Genomic DNA, 14,615 nt, shown 5'->3' with positions numbered 1-14,615 from the left:
CTGCAGACGTCAGTCCCGAACAGCCACGCTCCTATCCTGGGCGACGTGTGTGCTAGGTGCGCCGGGGTTCGGGTGGGACCTCGGTCGGCTCCGCTCTGTCGATGGCAGGAGACGCGTGTCCCTCCAGGGGCAGCGTGGGTCCGGCTTCCCTTGCCCCTAGGCTCCGGTCCTGCGCGACGTGTGTGCTAGCCGCGCCGGGGTCCGGGTGGGACCTCGGTCGGCTCCGCTCTTTCGATGGCAGGAGACGAGTGTACCTCCACGGGCAGCGTGGGTCCTGCTTCCCGAGCCCTTCTGCTCCATCCTGGCTGTCGTGTTTGCTCGCCGCACCGGGGTCCGGATCCCATTTCGGGTGCCTCAGGGAAGGAGATCCTACGACACGGTTGTCCGGCCACAAGCGCTGTGGCTGCCAGCCGTGTCGAGAAGTGGAGGTTGTCGTTCAGCGGCTCGGCGTTACGCAGTGCCGGGGACCGGGGATTCAGACAGTCCAGAGCGGCAGTCGTCCGGATGTGGTCCCTGGGCTCCGGTCCTGCGCGACGTGTGTGCTAGCCGCACCGGGGTCCGGGTCCCGCCTTGGGCGGCTCGACGAAAGTGATCGCAAGACACGGGTGACCGGCCACAAGCGGTGTGGGTGCCAGCCTTGCCGCGAAGCAGGAGGCAGTGTTCCGTTCGCTCGGCAACTGTCCGTCTCGGAGAGGCCGCCGTCATGCCCGAACGCCAAGACTCCGGTCCTGGGAGATGTGTATGCTAGCCGCTCAAGTGTAAGTATCCCGTTTCGGGTGTATTGGGGACAGCGATCCCATGACACGGTTGTGCGGCCACGAGCGGCAAGGGAGCCAGACTTTCCGCGAAGCGTGTGGCTGTCCTCCGCTGGCTCGTGAGCTGGCAGTCGCGGGGACCTGGGGTTCTGTCCTCTCCGGAGCGGCAGCCGTCCGTCCCGAACAGCCACGCTCCTATCCTGGGCGACGTGTGTGCTAGCCGCGCCGGTGTCCGGGTCCCGCCTTGGGCGGCTCGACGAAACTGATCGCAAGACACGGGTGACCGGCCACAAGCGGTGTGGGTGCCAGCCTTGCCGCGAAGCAGGAGGCAGTGTTCCGTTCGCTCGGCAACTGTCCGTCCCGGAGAGGCCGCCGTCTTTCCCGAACGCCAAGACTCCGGTCCTGGGAGATGTGTATGCTAGCCGCTCAAGTGTAAGTATCCCGTTTCGGGTGTATTGGGGACAACGATCCCATGACACGGTTGTGCGGCCACGAGCGGCAAGGGAGCCAGACTTTCCGCGAAGCGTGTGGCTGTCCTCCGCTGGCTCGTGAGCTGGCAGTCGCGGGGACCTGGGGTTCTGTCCTCTCCGGAGCGGCAGCCGTCCGTCCCGAACAGCCACGCTCCTATCCTGGGCGACGTGTGTGCTAGCCGCACCGGGGTCCGGGTCCTGCCTTGGGCGGCTGGACGAAAGTAATCGCAAGGCACGGGTGACGGGCCACAGCGGTGTGGCTTCCAGCCTTGCCGCGAAGCGTGTGGCTGTCCTCCGCCGGCTCGTGGGCTGACAGTCGCGGGGACATGGGGTTCTGTCCTCTCCGGAGCTGCAGACGTCCGTCCCTAACAGCCACGCTCCTATCCTGGGCGACGTGTGTGCTAGCCGCGCCGGGGTCCGGGTGGGACCTCGGTCGGCTCCGCTCTTTCGATGGCAGGAGACGAGTGTCCCTCCACGGGCAGCGTGGGTCCTGCTTCCCGAGCCCTTTGGCTCCATCCTGGCTGTCGTGTTTGCTCGCCGCACCGGGGTCCGGATCCCATATCGGGTGCCTCAGGGAAGGAGATCCTACGACACGGTTGTCCGGCCACAAGCGCTGTGGCTGCCAGCCGTGTCGAGAAGTGGAGGTTGTCGTTCAGCGGCTCGGCGTTACGCAGTGCCGGGGACCGGGGATTCAGACAGTCCAGAGCGGCAGTCGTCTGGATGTGGTTCCTGGGCTCCGGTCCTGCGCGACGTGTGTGCTAGCCGCGCCGGGGTCCGGGTCCCGCCTTGGGCGGCTCGACGAAAGTGATCGCAAGACACGGGTGACCGGCCACAAGCGGTGTGGGTGCCAGCCTTGCCGCGAAGCAGGAGGCTGTGTTCCGTTCGCTCGGCAACTGTCCGTCCCGGAGAGGCCGCCCTCTATCCAGAATGCTAAGAATCCGGTCCTGGGAGATGTGTATGCTAGCCGCGCAAGTGTAAGAATCCCGTTTCGGGTGTATTGGGGACAACGATCCCATGACACGGTTGTGCGGCCACGAGCGGCAAGGGAGCCAGACTTTCCGCGAAGCGTGTGGCTGTCCTCCGCTGGCTCGTGAGCTGGCAGTCGCGGGGACATGGGGTTCTGTCCTCTCCGGAGCGGCAGCCGTCCGTCCCGAACAGCCACGCTCCTATCCTGGGCGACGTGTGTGCTAGCCGCGCCGGTGTCCGGGTGGGACCTCGGTCGGCTCCGCTCTTTCGATGGCAGGAGACGAGTGTCCCTCCACGGGCAGCGTGGGTCCGGCTTCCCTTGCCCCTAGGCTCCGGTCCTGCGCGACGTGTGTGCTAGCCGCGCCGGGGTCCGGGTCCTGCCTTGGGCGGCTGGACGAAAGTGATCGCAAGACACGGGTGAGCGGCCACAGCGGTGTGGCTTCCAGCCTTGCCGCGAAGCGTGTGGCTGTCCTCCGCCGGCTCGTGGTGTGACAGTCGCGGGGACATGGGGTTCTGTCCTCTCCGGAGCTGCAGACGTCAGTCCCGAACAGCCACGCTCCTATCCTGGGCGACGTGTGTGCTAGGTGCGCCGGGGTTCGGGTGGGACCTCGGTCGGCTCCGCTCTGTCGATGGCAGGAGACGCGTGTCCCTCCAGGGGCAGCGTGGGTCCGGCTTCCCTTGCCCCTAGGCTCCGGTCCTGCGCGACGTGTGTGCTAGCCGCGCCGGGGTCCGGGTGGGACCTCGGTCGGCTCCGCTCTTTCGATGGCAGGAGACGAGTGTACCTCCACGGGCAGCGTGGGTCCTGCTTCCCGAGCCCTTCTGCTCCATCCTGGCTGTCGTGTTTGCTCGCCGCACCGGGGTCCGGATCCCATTTCGGGTGCCTCAGGGAAGGAGATCCTACGACACGGTTGTCCGGCCACAAGCGCTGTGGCTGCCAGCCGTGTCGAGAAGTGGAGGTTGTCGTTCAGCGGCTCGGCGTTACGCAGTGCCGGGGACCGGGGATTCAGACAGTCCAGAGCGGCAGTCGTCCGGATGTGGTCCCTGGGCTCCGGTCCTGCGCGACGTGTGTGCTAGCCGCACCGGGGTCCGGGTCCCGCCTTGGGCGGCTCGACGAAAGTGATCGCAAGACACGGGTGACCGGCCACAAGCGGTGTGGGTGCCAGCCTTGCCGCGAAGCAGGAGGCAGTGTTCCGTTCGCTCGGCAACTGTCCGTCTCGGAGAGGCCGCCGTCATGCCCGAACGCCAAGACTCCGGTCCTGGGAGATGTGTATGCTAGCCGCTCAAGTGTAAGTATCCCGTTTCGGGTGTATTGGGGACAGCGATCCCATGACACGGTTGTGCGGCCACGAGCGGCAAGGGAGCCAGACTTTCCGCGAAGCGTGTGGCTGTCCTCCGCTGGCTCGTGAGCTGGCAGTCGCGGGGACCTGGGGTTCTGTCCTCTCCGGAGCGGCAGCCGTCCGTCCCGAACAGCCACGCTCCTATCCTGGGCGACGTGTGTGCTAGCCGCGCCGGTGTCCGGGTCCCGCCTTGGGCGGCTCGACGAAACTGATCGCAAGACACGGGTGACCGGCCACAAGCGGTGTGGGTGCCAGCCTTGCCGCGAAGCAGGAGGCAGTGTTCCGTTCGCTCGGCAACTGTCCGTCCCGGAGAGGCCGCCGTCTTTCCCGAACGCCAAGACTCCGGTCCTGGGAGATGTGTATGCTAGCCGCTCAAGTGTAAGTATCCCGTTTCGGGTGTATTGGGGACAACGATCCCATGACACGGTTGTGCGGCCACGAGCGGCAAGGGAGCCAGACTTTCCGCGAAGCGTGTGGCTGTCCTCCGCTGGCTCGTGAGCTGGCAGTCGCGGGGACCTGGGGTTCTGTCCTCTCCGGAGCGGCAGCCGTCCGTCCCGAACAGCCACGCTCCTATCCTGGGCGACGTGTGTGCTAGCCGCACCGGGGTCCGGGTCCTGCCTTGGGCGGCTGGACGAAAGTAATCGCAAGGCACGGGTGACGGGCCACAGCGGTGTGGCTTCCAGCCTTGCCGCGAAGCGTGTGGCTGTCCTCCGCCGGCTCGTGGGCTGACAGTCGCGGGGACATGGGGTTCTGTCCTCTCCGGAGCTGCAGACGTCCGTCCCTAACAGCCACGCTCCTATCCTGGGCGACGTGTGTGCTAGCCGCGCCGGGGTCCGGGTGGGACCTCGGTCGGCTCCGCTCTTTCGATGGCAGGAGACGAGTGTCCCTCCACGGGCAGCGTGGGTCCTGCTTCCCGAGCCCTTTGGCTCCATCCTGGCTGTCGTGTTTGCTCGCCGCACCGGGGTCCGGATCCCATATCGGGTGCCTCAGGGAAGGAGATCCTACGACACGGTTGTCCGGCCACAAGCGCTGTGGCTGCCAGCCGTGTCGAGAAGTGGAGGTTGTCGTTCAGCGGCTCGGCGTTACGCAGTGCCGGGGACCGGGGATTCAGACAGTCCAGAGCGGCAGTCGTCTGGATGTGGTTCCTGGGCTCCGGTCCTGCGCGACGTGTGTGCTAGCCGCGCCGGGGTCCGGGTCCCGCCTTGGGCGGCTCGACGAAAGTGATCGCAAGACACGGGTGACCGGCCACAAGCGGTGTGGGTGCCAGCCTTGCCGCGAAGCAGGAGGCTGTGTTCCGTTCGCTCGGCAACTGTCCGTCCCGGAGAGGCCGCCCTCTATCCAGAATGCTAAGAATCCGGTCCTGGGAGATGTGTATGCTAGCCGCGCAAGTGTAAGAATCCCGTTTCGGGTGTATTGGGGACAACGATCCCATGACACGGTTGTGCGGCCACGAGCGGCAAGGGAGCCAGACTTTCCGCGAAGCGTGTGGCTGTCCTCCGCTGGCTCGTGAGCTGGCAGTCGCGGGGACATGGGGTTCTGTCCTCTCCGGAGCGGCAGCCGTCCGTCCCGAACAGCCACGCTCCTATCCTGGGCGACGTGTGTGCTAGCCGCGCCGGTGTCCGGGTGGGACCTCGGTCGGCTCCGCTCTTTCGATGGCAGGAGACGAGTGTCCCTCCACGGGCAGCGTGGGTCCGGCTTCCCTTGCCCCTAGGCTCCGGTCCTGCGCGACGTGTGTGCTAGCCGCGCCGGGGTCCGGGTCCTGCCTTGGGCGGCTGGACGAAAGTGATCGCAAGACACGGGTGAGCGGCCACAGCGGTGTGGCTTCCAGCCTTGCCGCGAAGCGTGTGGCTGTCCTCCGCCGGCTCGTGGTGTGACAGTCGCGGGGACATGGGGTTCTGTCCTCTCCGGAGCTGCAGACGTCAGTCCCGAACAGCCACGCTCCTATCCTGGGCGACGTGTGTGCTAGGTGCGCCGGGGTTCGGGTGGGACCTCGGTCGGCTCCGCTCTGTCGATGGCAGGAGACGCGTGTCCCTCCAGGGGCAGCGTGGGTCCGGCTTCCCTTGCCCCTAGGCTCCGGTCCTGCGCGACGTGTGTGCTAGCCGCGCCGGGGTCCGGGTGGGACCTCGGTCGGCTCCGCTCTTTCGATGTCAGGAGACGAGTGTACCTCCACGGGCAGCGTGGGTCCTGCTTCCCGAGCCCTTCTGCTCCATCCTGGCTGTCGTGTTTGCTCGCCGCACCGGGGTCCGGATCCCATTTCGGGTGCCTCAGGGAAGGAGATCCTACGACACGGTTGTCCGGCCACAAGCGCTGTGGCTGCCAGCCGTGTCGAGAAGTGGAGGTTGTCGTTCAGCGGCTCGGCGTTACGCAGTGCCGGGGACCGGGGATTCAGACAGTCCAGAGCGGCAGTCGTCCGGATGTGGTCCCTGGGCTCCGGTCCTGCGCGACGTGTGTGCTAGCCGCACCGGGGTCCGGGTCCCGCCTTGGGCGGCTCGACGAAAGTGATCGCAAGACACGGGTGACCGGCCACAAGCGGTGTGGGTGCCAGCCTTGCCGCGAAGCAGGAGGCAGTGTTCCGTTCGCTCGGCAACTGTCCGTCTCGGAGAGGCCGCCGTCATGCCCGAACGCCAAGACTCCGGTCCTGGGAGATGTGTATGCTAGCCGCTCAAGTGTAAGTATCCCGTTTCGGGTGTATTGGGGACAGCGATCCCATGACACGGTTGTGCGGCCACGAGCGGCAAGGGAGCCAGACTTTCCGCGAAGCGTGTGGCTGTCCTCCGCTGGCTCGTGAGCTGGCAGTCGCGGGGACCTGGGGTTCTGTCCTCTCCGGAGCGGCAGCCGTCCGTCCCGAACAGCCACGCTCCTATCCTGGGCGACGTGTGTGCTAGCCGCGCCGGTGTCCGGGTCCCGCCTTGGGCGGCTCGACGAAAGTGATCGCAAGACACGGGTGACCGGCCACAAGCGGTGTGGGTGCCAGCCTTGCCGCGAAGCAGGAGGCAGTGTTCCGTTCGCTCGGCAACTGTCCGTCCCGGAGAGGCCGCCGTCTTTCCCGAACGCCAAGACTCCGGTCCTGGGAGATGTGTATGCTAGCCGCTCAAGTGTAAGTATCCCGTTTCGGGTGTATTGGGGACAACGATCCCATGACACGGTTGTGCGGCCACGAGCGGCAAGGGAGCCAGACTTTCCGCGAAGCGTGTGGCTGTCCTCCGCTGGCTCGTGAGCTGGCAGTCGCGGGGACCTGGGGTTCTGTCCTCTCCGGAGCGGCAGCCGTCCGTCCCGAACAGCCACGCTCCTATCCTGGGCGACGTGTGTGCTAGCCGCACCGGGGTCCGGGTCCTGCCTTGGGCGGCTGGACGAAAGTAATCGCAAGGCACGGGTGACGGGCCACAGCGGTGTGGCTTCCAGCCTTGCCGCGAAGCGTGTGGCTATCCTCTGCCGGCTCGTGGGCTGACAGTCGCGGGGACATGGGGTTCTGTCCTCTCCGGAGCTGCAGACGTCCGTCCCGAACAGCCACGCTTCTATCCTGGGCGACGTGTGTGCTAGCTGCGCCGGGGTTCGGGTGGGACCTCGGTCGGCTCCGCTCTTTCGATGGCAGGAGACGAGTGTCCCTCCACGGGCAGCGTGGGTCCTGCTTCCCGAGCCCTTTGGCTCCATCCTGGCTGTCGTGTTTGCTCGCCGCACCGGGGTCCGGATCCCATTTCGGGTGCCTCAGGGAAGGAGATCCTACGACACGGTTGTCCGGCCACAAGCGCTGTGGCTGCCAGCCGTGTCGAGAAGTGGAGGTTGTCGTTCAGCGGCTCGGCGTTACGCAGTGCCGGGGACCGGGGATTCAGACAGTCCAGAGCGGCAGTCGTCCGGATGTGGTCCCTGGGCTCCGGTCCTGCGCGACGTGTGTGCTAGCCGCACCGGGGTCCGGGTCCCGCCTTGGGCGGCTCGACGAAAGTGATCGCAAGACACGGGTGACCGGCCACAAGCGGTGTGGGTGCCAGCCTTGCCGCGAAGCAGGAGGCAGTGTTCCGTTCGCTCGGCAACTGTCCGTCTCGGAGAGGCCGCCGTCATGCCCGAACGCCAAGACTCCGGTCCTGGGAGATGTGTATGCTAGCCGCTCAAGTGTAAGTATCCCGTTTCGGGTGTATTGGGGACAACTATCCCATGACACGGTTGTGCGGCCACGAGCGGCAAGGGAGCCAGACTTTCCGCGAAGCGTGTGGCTGTCCTCCGCTGGCTCGTGAGCTGGCAGTCGCGGGGACCTGGGGTTCTGTCCTCTCCGGAGCTGCAGACGTCCGTCCCGAACAGCCACGCTCCAATCCTGGGCGACGTGTGTGCTAGCCGCACCGGTGTCCGGGTGGGACCTCGGTCGGCTCCGCTCTGTCGATGGCAGGAGACGAGTGTCCCTCCACGGGCAGCGTGGGTCCGGCTTCCCTTGCCCCTAGGCTCCGGTCCTGCCCGACGTGTGTGCTAGCCGCGCCGGGGTCCGGGTCCTGCCTTGGGCGGCTTGACGAAAGTGATCGCAAGACACGGGTGAGCGGCCACAGCGGTGTGGCTTCCAGCCTTGCCGCGAAGCGTGTGGCTATCCTCTGCCGGCTCGTGGGCTTGCAGTCGCGGGGACATGGGGTTCTGTCCTCTCCGGAGCTGCAGACGTCCGTCCCGAACAGCCACGCTCCAATCCTGGGCGACGTGTGTGCTAGCCGCACCGGGGTCCGGGTCCCGCCTTGGGCGGCTGGACGAAAGTGATCGCAAGACACGGGTGACGGGCCACAGCGGTGTGGCTTCCAGCCTTGCCGCGAAGCGTGTGGCTGTCCTCCGCCGGCTAGTGGGCTGACAGTCGCGGGGACATGGGGTTCTGTCCTCTCCGGAGCTGCAGACGTCAGTCCCGAACAGCCACGCTCCTATCCTGGGCGACGTGTGTGCCGGGGTTCGGGTGGGACATCGGTCGGCTCCGCTCTGTCGATGGCAGGAGACGAGTGTCCCTCCAGGGGCAGCGTGGGTCCGGCTTCCCTTGCCCCTAGGCTCCGGTCCTGCGCGACGTGTGTACTAGCCGCGCCGGGGTCCGGGTGGGACCTCGGTCGGCTCTGCTCTTTCGATGGCAGGAGACGAGTGTCCCTCCACGGGCAGCGTGGGTCCTGCTTCCCGAGCCCTTCTGCTCCATCCTGGCTGTCGTGTTTGCTCGCCGCACCGGGGTCCGGATCCCATTTCGGGTGCCTCAGGGAAGGAGATCCTACGACACGGTTGTCCGGCCACAAGCGCTGTGGCTGCCAGCCGTGTCGAGAAGTTGAGGTTGTCGTTCAGCGGCTCGGCGTTACGCAGTGCCGGGGACCGGGGATTCAGACAGTCCAGAGCGGCAGTCGTCCGGATGTGGTCCCTGGGCTCCGGTCCTGCGCGACGTGTGTGCTAGCCGCACCGGGGTCCGGGTCCCGCCTTGGGCGGCTCGACGAAACTGATCGCAAGACACGGGTGACCGGCCACAAGCGGTGTGGGTGCCAGCCTTGCCGCGAAGCAGGAGGCAGTGTTCCGTTCGCTCGGCAACTGTCCGTCTCGGAGAGGCCGCCGTCATGCCCGAACGCCAAGACTCCGGTCCTGGGAGATGTGTATGCTAGCCGCTCAAGTGTAAGTATCCCGTTTCGGGTGTATTGGGGACAACGATCCCATGACACGGTTGTGCGGCCACGAGCGGCAAGGGAGCCAGACTTTCCGCGAAGCGTGTGGCTGTCCTCCGCCGGCTCGTGGGCTGGCAGTCGCGGGGACCTGGGGTTCTGTCCTCTCCGGAGCGGCAGCCGTCCGTCCCTAACAGCCACGCTCCTATCCTGGGCGACGTGTGTGCTAGCCGCACCGGGGTCCGGGTCCTGCCTTGGGCGGCTGGACGAAAGTAATCGCAAGGCACGGGTGACGGGCCACAGAGGTGTGGCTTCCAGCCTTGCCGCGAAGCGTGTGGCTGTCCTCCGCCGGCTCGTGGGCTGACAGTCGCGGGGACATGGGGTTCTGTCCTCTCCGGAGCTGCAGACGTCCGTCCCTAACAGCCACGCTCCTATCCTGGGCGACGTGTGTGCTAGCCGCGCCGGGGTCCGGGTGGGACCTCGGTCGGCTCCGCTCTTTCGATGGCAGGAGACGAGTGTCCCTCCACGGGCAGCGTGGGTCCGGCTTCCCTTGCCCCTAGGCTCCGGTCCTGCGCGACGTGTGTGCTAGCCGCGCCGGGGTCCGGGTCCTGCCTTGGGCAGCTTGACGAAAGTGATCGCAAGACACGGGTGAGCGGCCACAGCGGTGTGGCTTCCAGCCTTGCCGCGAAGCGTGTGGCTATCCTCTGCCGGCTCGTGGGCTTGCAGTCGCGGGGACATGGGGTTCTGTCCTCTCCGGAGCTGCAGACGTCCGTCCCGAACAGCCACGCTCCAATCCTGGGCGACGTGTGTGCTAGCCGCACCGGAGTCCGGGTCCCGCCTTGGGCGGCTGGACGAAAGTGATCGCAAGACACGGGTGAGCGGCCACAGCGGTGTGGCTTCCAGCCTTGCCGCGAAGCGTGTGGCTGTCCTCCACCGGCTCGTGGGCTGACAGTCGCGGGGACATGGGGTTCTGTCCTCTCCGGAGCTGCAGACGTCAGTCCCGAACAGCCACGCTCCTATCCTGGGCGACGTGTGTGCTAGATGCGCCGGGGTTCGGGTGGGACATCGGTCGGCTCCGCTCTGTCGATGGCAGGAGACGAGTGTCCCTCCAGGGGCAGCGTGGGTCCGGCTTCCCTTGCCCCTAGGCTCCGGTCCTGCGCGACGTGTGTGCTAGCCGCGCCGGGGTCCGGGTGGGACCTCGGTCGGCTCCGCTCTTTCGATGGCAGGAGACGAGTGTCCCTCCACGGGCAGCGTGGGTCCTGCTTCCCGAGCCCTTCTGCTCCATCCTGGCTGTCGTGTTTGCTCGCCGCACCGGGGTCCGGATCCCATTTCGGGTGCCTCAGGGAAGGAGATCCTACGACACGGTTGTCCGGCCACAAGCGCTGTGGCTGCCAGCCGTGTCGAGAAGTGGAGGTTGTCGTTCAGCGGCTCGGCGTTACGCAGTGCCGGGGACCGGGGATTCAGACAGTCCAGAGCGGCAGTCGTCCGGATGTGGTCCCTGGGCTCCGGTCCTGCGCGACGTGTGTGCTAGCCGCGCCGGGGTCCGGGTCCCGCCTTGGGCGGCTCGACGAAACTGATCGCAAGACACGGGTGACCGGCCACAAGCGGTGTGGGTGCCAGCCTTGCCGCGAAGCAGGAGGCAGTGTTCCGTTCGCTCGGCAACTGTCCGTCCCGGAGAGGCCGCCGTCATTCCCGAACGCCAAGACTCCGGTCCTGGGAGATGTGTATGCTAGCCGCTCAAGTGTAAGTATCCCGTTTCGGGTGTATTGGGGACAACGATCCCATGATACGGTTGTGCGGCCACGAGCGGCAAGGGAGCCAGACTTTCCGCGAAGCGTGTGGCTGTCCTCCGCTGGCTCGTGAGCTGGCAGTCGCGGGGACCTGGGGTTCTGTCCTCTCCGGAGCGGCAGCCGTCCGTCCCGAACAGCCACGCTCCTATCCTGGGCGACGTGTGTGCTAGCCGCACCGGGGTCCGGGTCCTGCCTTGGGCGGCTGGACGAAAGTAATCGCAAGGCACGGGTGACGGGCCACAGCGGTGTGGCTTCCAGCCTTGCCGCGAAGCGTGTGGCTGTCCTCCGCCGGCTCGTGGGCTGACAGTCGCGGGGACATGGGGTTCTGTCCTCTCCGGAGCTGCAGACGTCCGTCCCTAACAGCCACACTCCTATCCTGGGCGACGTGTGTGCTAGCCGCGCCGGGGTCCGGGTGGGACCTCGGTCGGCTCCGCTCTGTCGATGGCAGGAGACGAGTGTCCCTCCACGGGCAGCGTGGGTCCGGCTTTCCTTGCCCCTAGGCTCCGGTCCTGCCCGACGTGTGTGCTAGCCGCGCCGGGGTCCGGGTCCTGCCTTGGGCGGCTGGACGAAAGTGATCGCAAGACACGGGTGAGCGGCCACAGCAGTGTGGCTTCCAGCCTTGCCGCGAAGCGTGTGGCTGTCCTCCGCCGGCTCGTGGGCTGACAGTCGCGGGGACATGGGGTTCTGTCCTCTCCGGAGCTGCAGACGTCAGTCCCGAACAGCCACGCTCCTATCCTGGGCGACGTGTGTGCTAGGTGCGCCGGGGTTCGGGTGGGACCTCGGTCGGCTCCGCTCTGTCGATGGCAGGAGACGAGTGTCCCTCCAGGGGCAGCGTGGGTCCGGCTTCCCTTGCCCCTAGGCTCCGGTCCTGCGCGACGTGTGTGCTAGCCGCGCCGGGGTCCGGGTGGGACCTCGGTCGGCTCCGCTCTTTCGATGGCAGGAGACGAGTGTACCTCCACGGGCAGCGTGGGTCCTGCTTCCCGAGCCCTTCTGCTCCATCCTGGCTGTCGTGTTTGCTCGCCGCACCGGGGTCCGGATCCCATTTCGGGTGCCTCAGGGAAGGAGATCCTACGACACGGTTGTCCGGCCACAAGCGCTGTGGCTGCCAGCCGTGTCGAGAAGTGGAGGTTGTCGTTCAGCGGCTCGGCGTTACGCAGTGCCGGGGACCGGGGATTCAGACAGTCCAGAGCGGCAGTCGTCCGGATGTGGTCCCTGGGCTCCGGTCCTGCGCGACGTGTGTGCTAGCCGCACCGGGGTCCGGGTCCCGCCTTGGGCGGCTCGACGAAACTGATCGCAAGACACGGGTGACCGGCCACAAGCGGTGTGGGTGCCAGCCTTGCCGCGAAGCAGGAGGCAGTGTTCCGTTCGCTCGGCAACTGTCCGTCTCGGAGAGGCCGCCGTCTTTCCCGAACGCCAAGACTCCGGTCCTGGGAGATGTGTATGCTAGCCGCTCAAGTGTAAGTATCCCGTTTCGGGTGTATTGGGGACAACGATCCCATGACACGGTTGTGCGGCCACGAGCGGCAAGGGAGCCAGACTTTCCGCGAAGCGTGTGGCTGTCCTCCGCTGGCTCGTGAGCTGGCAGTCGCGGGGACCTGGGGTTCTGTCCTCTCCGGAGCTGCAGACGTCCGTCCCGAACAGCCACGCTCCAATCCTGGGCGACGTGTGTGCTAGCCGCACCGGTGTCCGGGTGGGACCTCGGTCGGCTCCGCTCTGTCGATGGCAGGAGACGAGTGTCCCTCCACGGGCAGCGTGGGTCCGGCTTCCCTTGCCCCTAGGCTCCGGTCCTGCCCGACGTGTGTGCTAGCCGCGCCGGGGTCCGGGTCCTGCCTTGGGCGGCTTGACGAAAGTGATCGCAAGACACGGGTGAGCGGCCACAGCGGTGTGGCTTCCAGCCTTGCCGCGAAGCGTGTGGCTATCCTCTGCCGGCTCGTGGGCTTGCAGTCGCGGGGACATGGGGTTCTGTCCTCTCCGGAGCTGCAGACGTCCGTCCCGAACAGCCACGCTCCAATCCTGGGCGACGTGTGTGCTAGCCGCACCGGGGTCCGGGTCCCGCCTTGGGCGGCTGGACGAAAGTGATCGCAAGACACGGGTGAGCGGCCACAGCGGTGTGGCTTCAAGCCTTGCCGCGAAGCGTGTGGCTGTCCTCCGCCGGCTCGTGGGCTGACAGTCGCGGGGACATGGGGTTCTGTCCTCTCCGGAGCTGCAGACGTCCGTCCCGAACAGCCACGCTTCTATCCTGGGCGACGTGTGTGCTAGCTGCGCCGGGGTTCGGGTGGGACCTCGGTCGGCTCCGCTCTTTCGATGGCAGGAGACGAGTGTCCCTCCACGGGCAGCGAGGGTCCAGCTTCCCTTGCCCCTAGGCTCCGGTCCTGCGCGACGTGTGTGCTAGCCGCGCCGGGGTCCGGGTGGGACCTCGGTCGGCTCCGCTCTTTCGATGGCAGGAGACGAGTGTCCCTCCACGGGCAGCGTGGGTCCTGCTTCCCGAGCCCTTCTGCTCCATCCTGGCTGTCGTGTTTGCTCGCCGCACCGGGGTCCGGATCCCATTTCGGGTGCCTCAGGGAAGGAGATCCTACGACACGGTTGTCCGGCCACAAGCGCTGTGGCTGCCAGCCGTGTCGAGAAGTGGAGGTTGTCGTTCAGCGGCTCGGCGTTACGCAGTGCCGGGGACCGGGGATTCAGACAGTCCAGAGCGGCAGTCGTCCGGATGTGGTCCCTGGGCTCCGGTCCTGCGCGACGTGTGTGCTAGCCGCACCGGGGTCCGGGTCCCGCCTTGGGCGGCTCGACGAAACTGATCGCAAGACACGGGTGACCGGCCACAAGCGGTGTGGGTGCCAGCCTTGCCGCGAAGCAGGAGGCAGTGTTCCGTTCGCTCGGCAACTGTCCGTCTCGGAGAGGCCGCCGTCTTTCCCGAACGCCAAGACTCCGGTCCTGGGAGATGTGTATGCTAGCCGCTCAAGTGTAAGTATCCCGTTTCGGGTGTATTGGGGACAGCGATCCCATGACACGGTTGTGCGGCCACGAGCGGCAAGGGAGCCAGACTTTCCGCGAAGCGTGTGGCTGTCCTCCGCTGGCTCGTGAGCTGGCAGTCGCGGGGACCTGGGGTTCTGTCCTCTCCGGAGCGGCAGCCGTCCGTCCCGAACAGCCACGCTCCTATCCTGGGCGACGTGTGTGCTAGCCGCGCCGGTGTCCGGGTGGGACCTCTGTCGGCTCCGCTCTGTCGATGGCAGGAGACGAGTGTCCCTCCACGGGCAGCGTGGGTCCGGCTTCCCTTGCCCCTAGGCTCCGGTCCTGCCCGACGTGTGTGCTAGCCACACCGGGGTCCGGGTCCTGCCTTGGGCGGCTTGACGAAAGTGATCGCAAGACACGGGTGAGCGGCCACAGCGGTGTGGCTTCCAGCCTTGCCGCGAAGCGTGTGGCTATCCTCTGCCGGCTCGTGGGCTTGCAGTCGCGGGGACATGGGGTTCTGTCCTCTCCGTAGCTGCAGACGTCCGTCCCGAACAGCCACGCTTCTATCCTGGGCGACGTGTGTGCTAGCTGCGCCGGGGTTCGGGTGGGACCTCGGTCGGCTCCGCTCTTTCGATGGCAGGAGACGAGTGTCCCTCCACGTGCAGCGTGGGTCCTGCTTCCCGAGCCCTTTGGCTCCATCCTGGCTGTCGTGTTTGCTCGCCGCACCGGGGTCCGGATCCCATATCGGGTGCCTCAG

Source organism: Anas acuta, unplaced genomic scaffold (genome assembly GCF_963932015.1).
Source record: "Anas acuta unplaced genomic scaffold, bAnaAcu1.1 SCAFFOLD_38, whole genome shotgun sequence".
Lineage (NCBI taxonomy): Eukaryota > Metazoa > Chordata > Aves > Anseriformes > Anatidae > Anas > Anas acuta.
Note: the sequence above shows the minus strand (reverse complement) of the source record.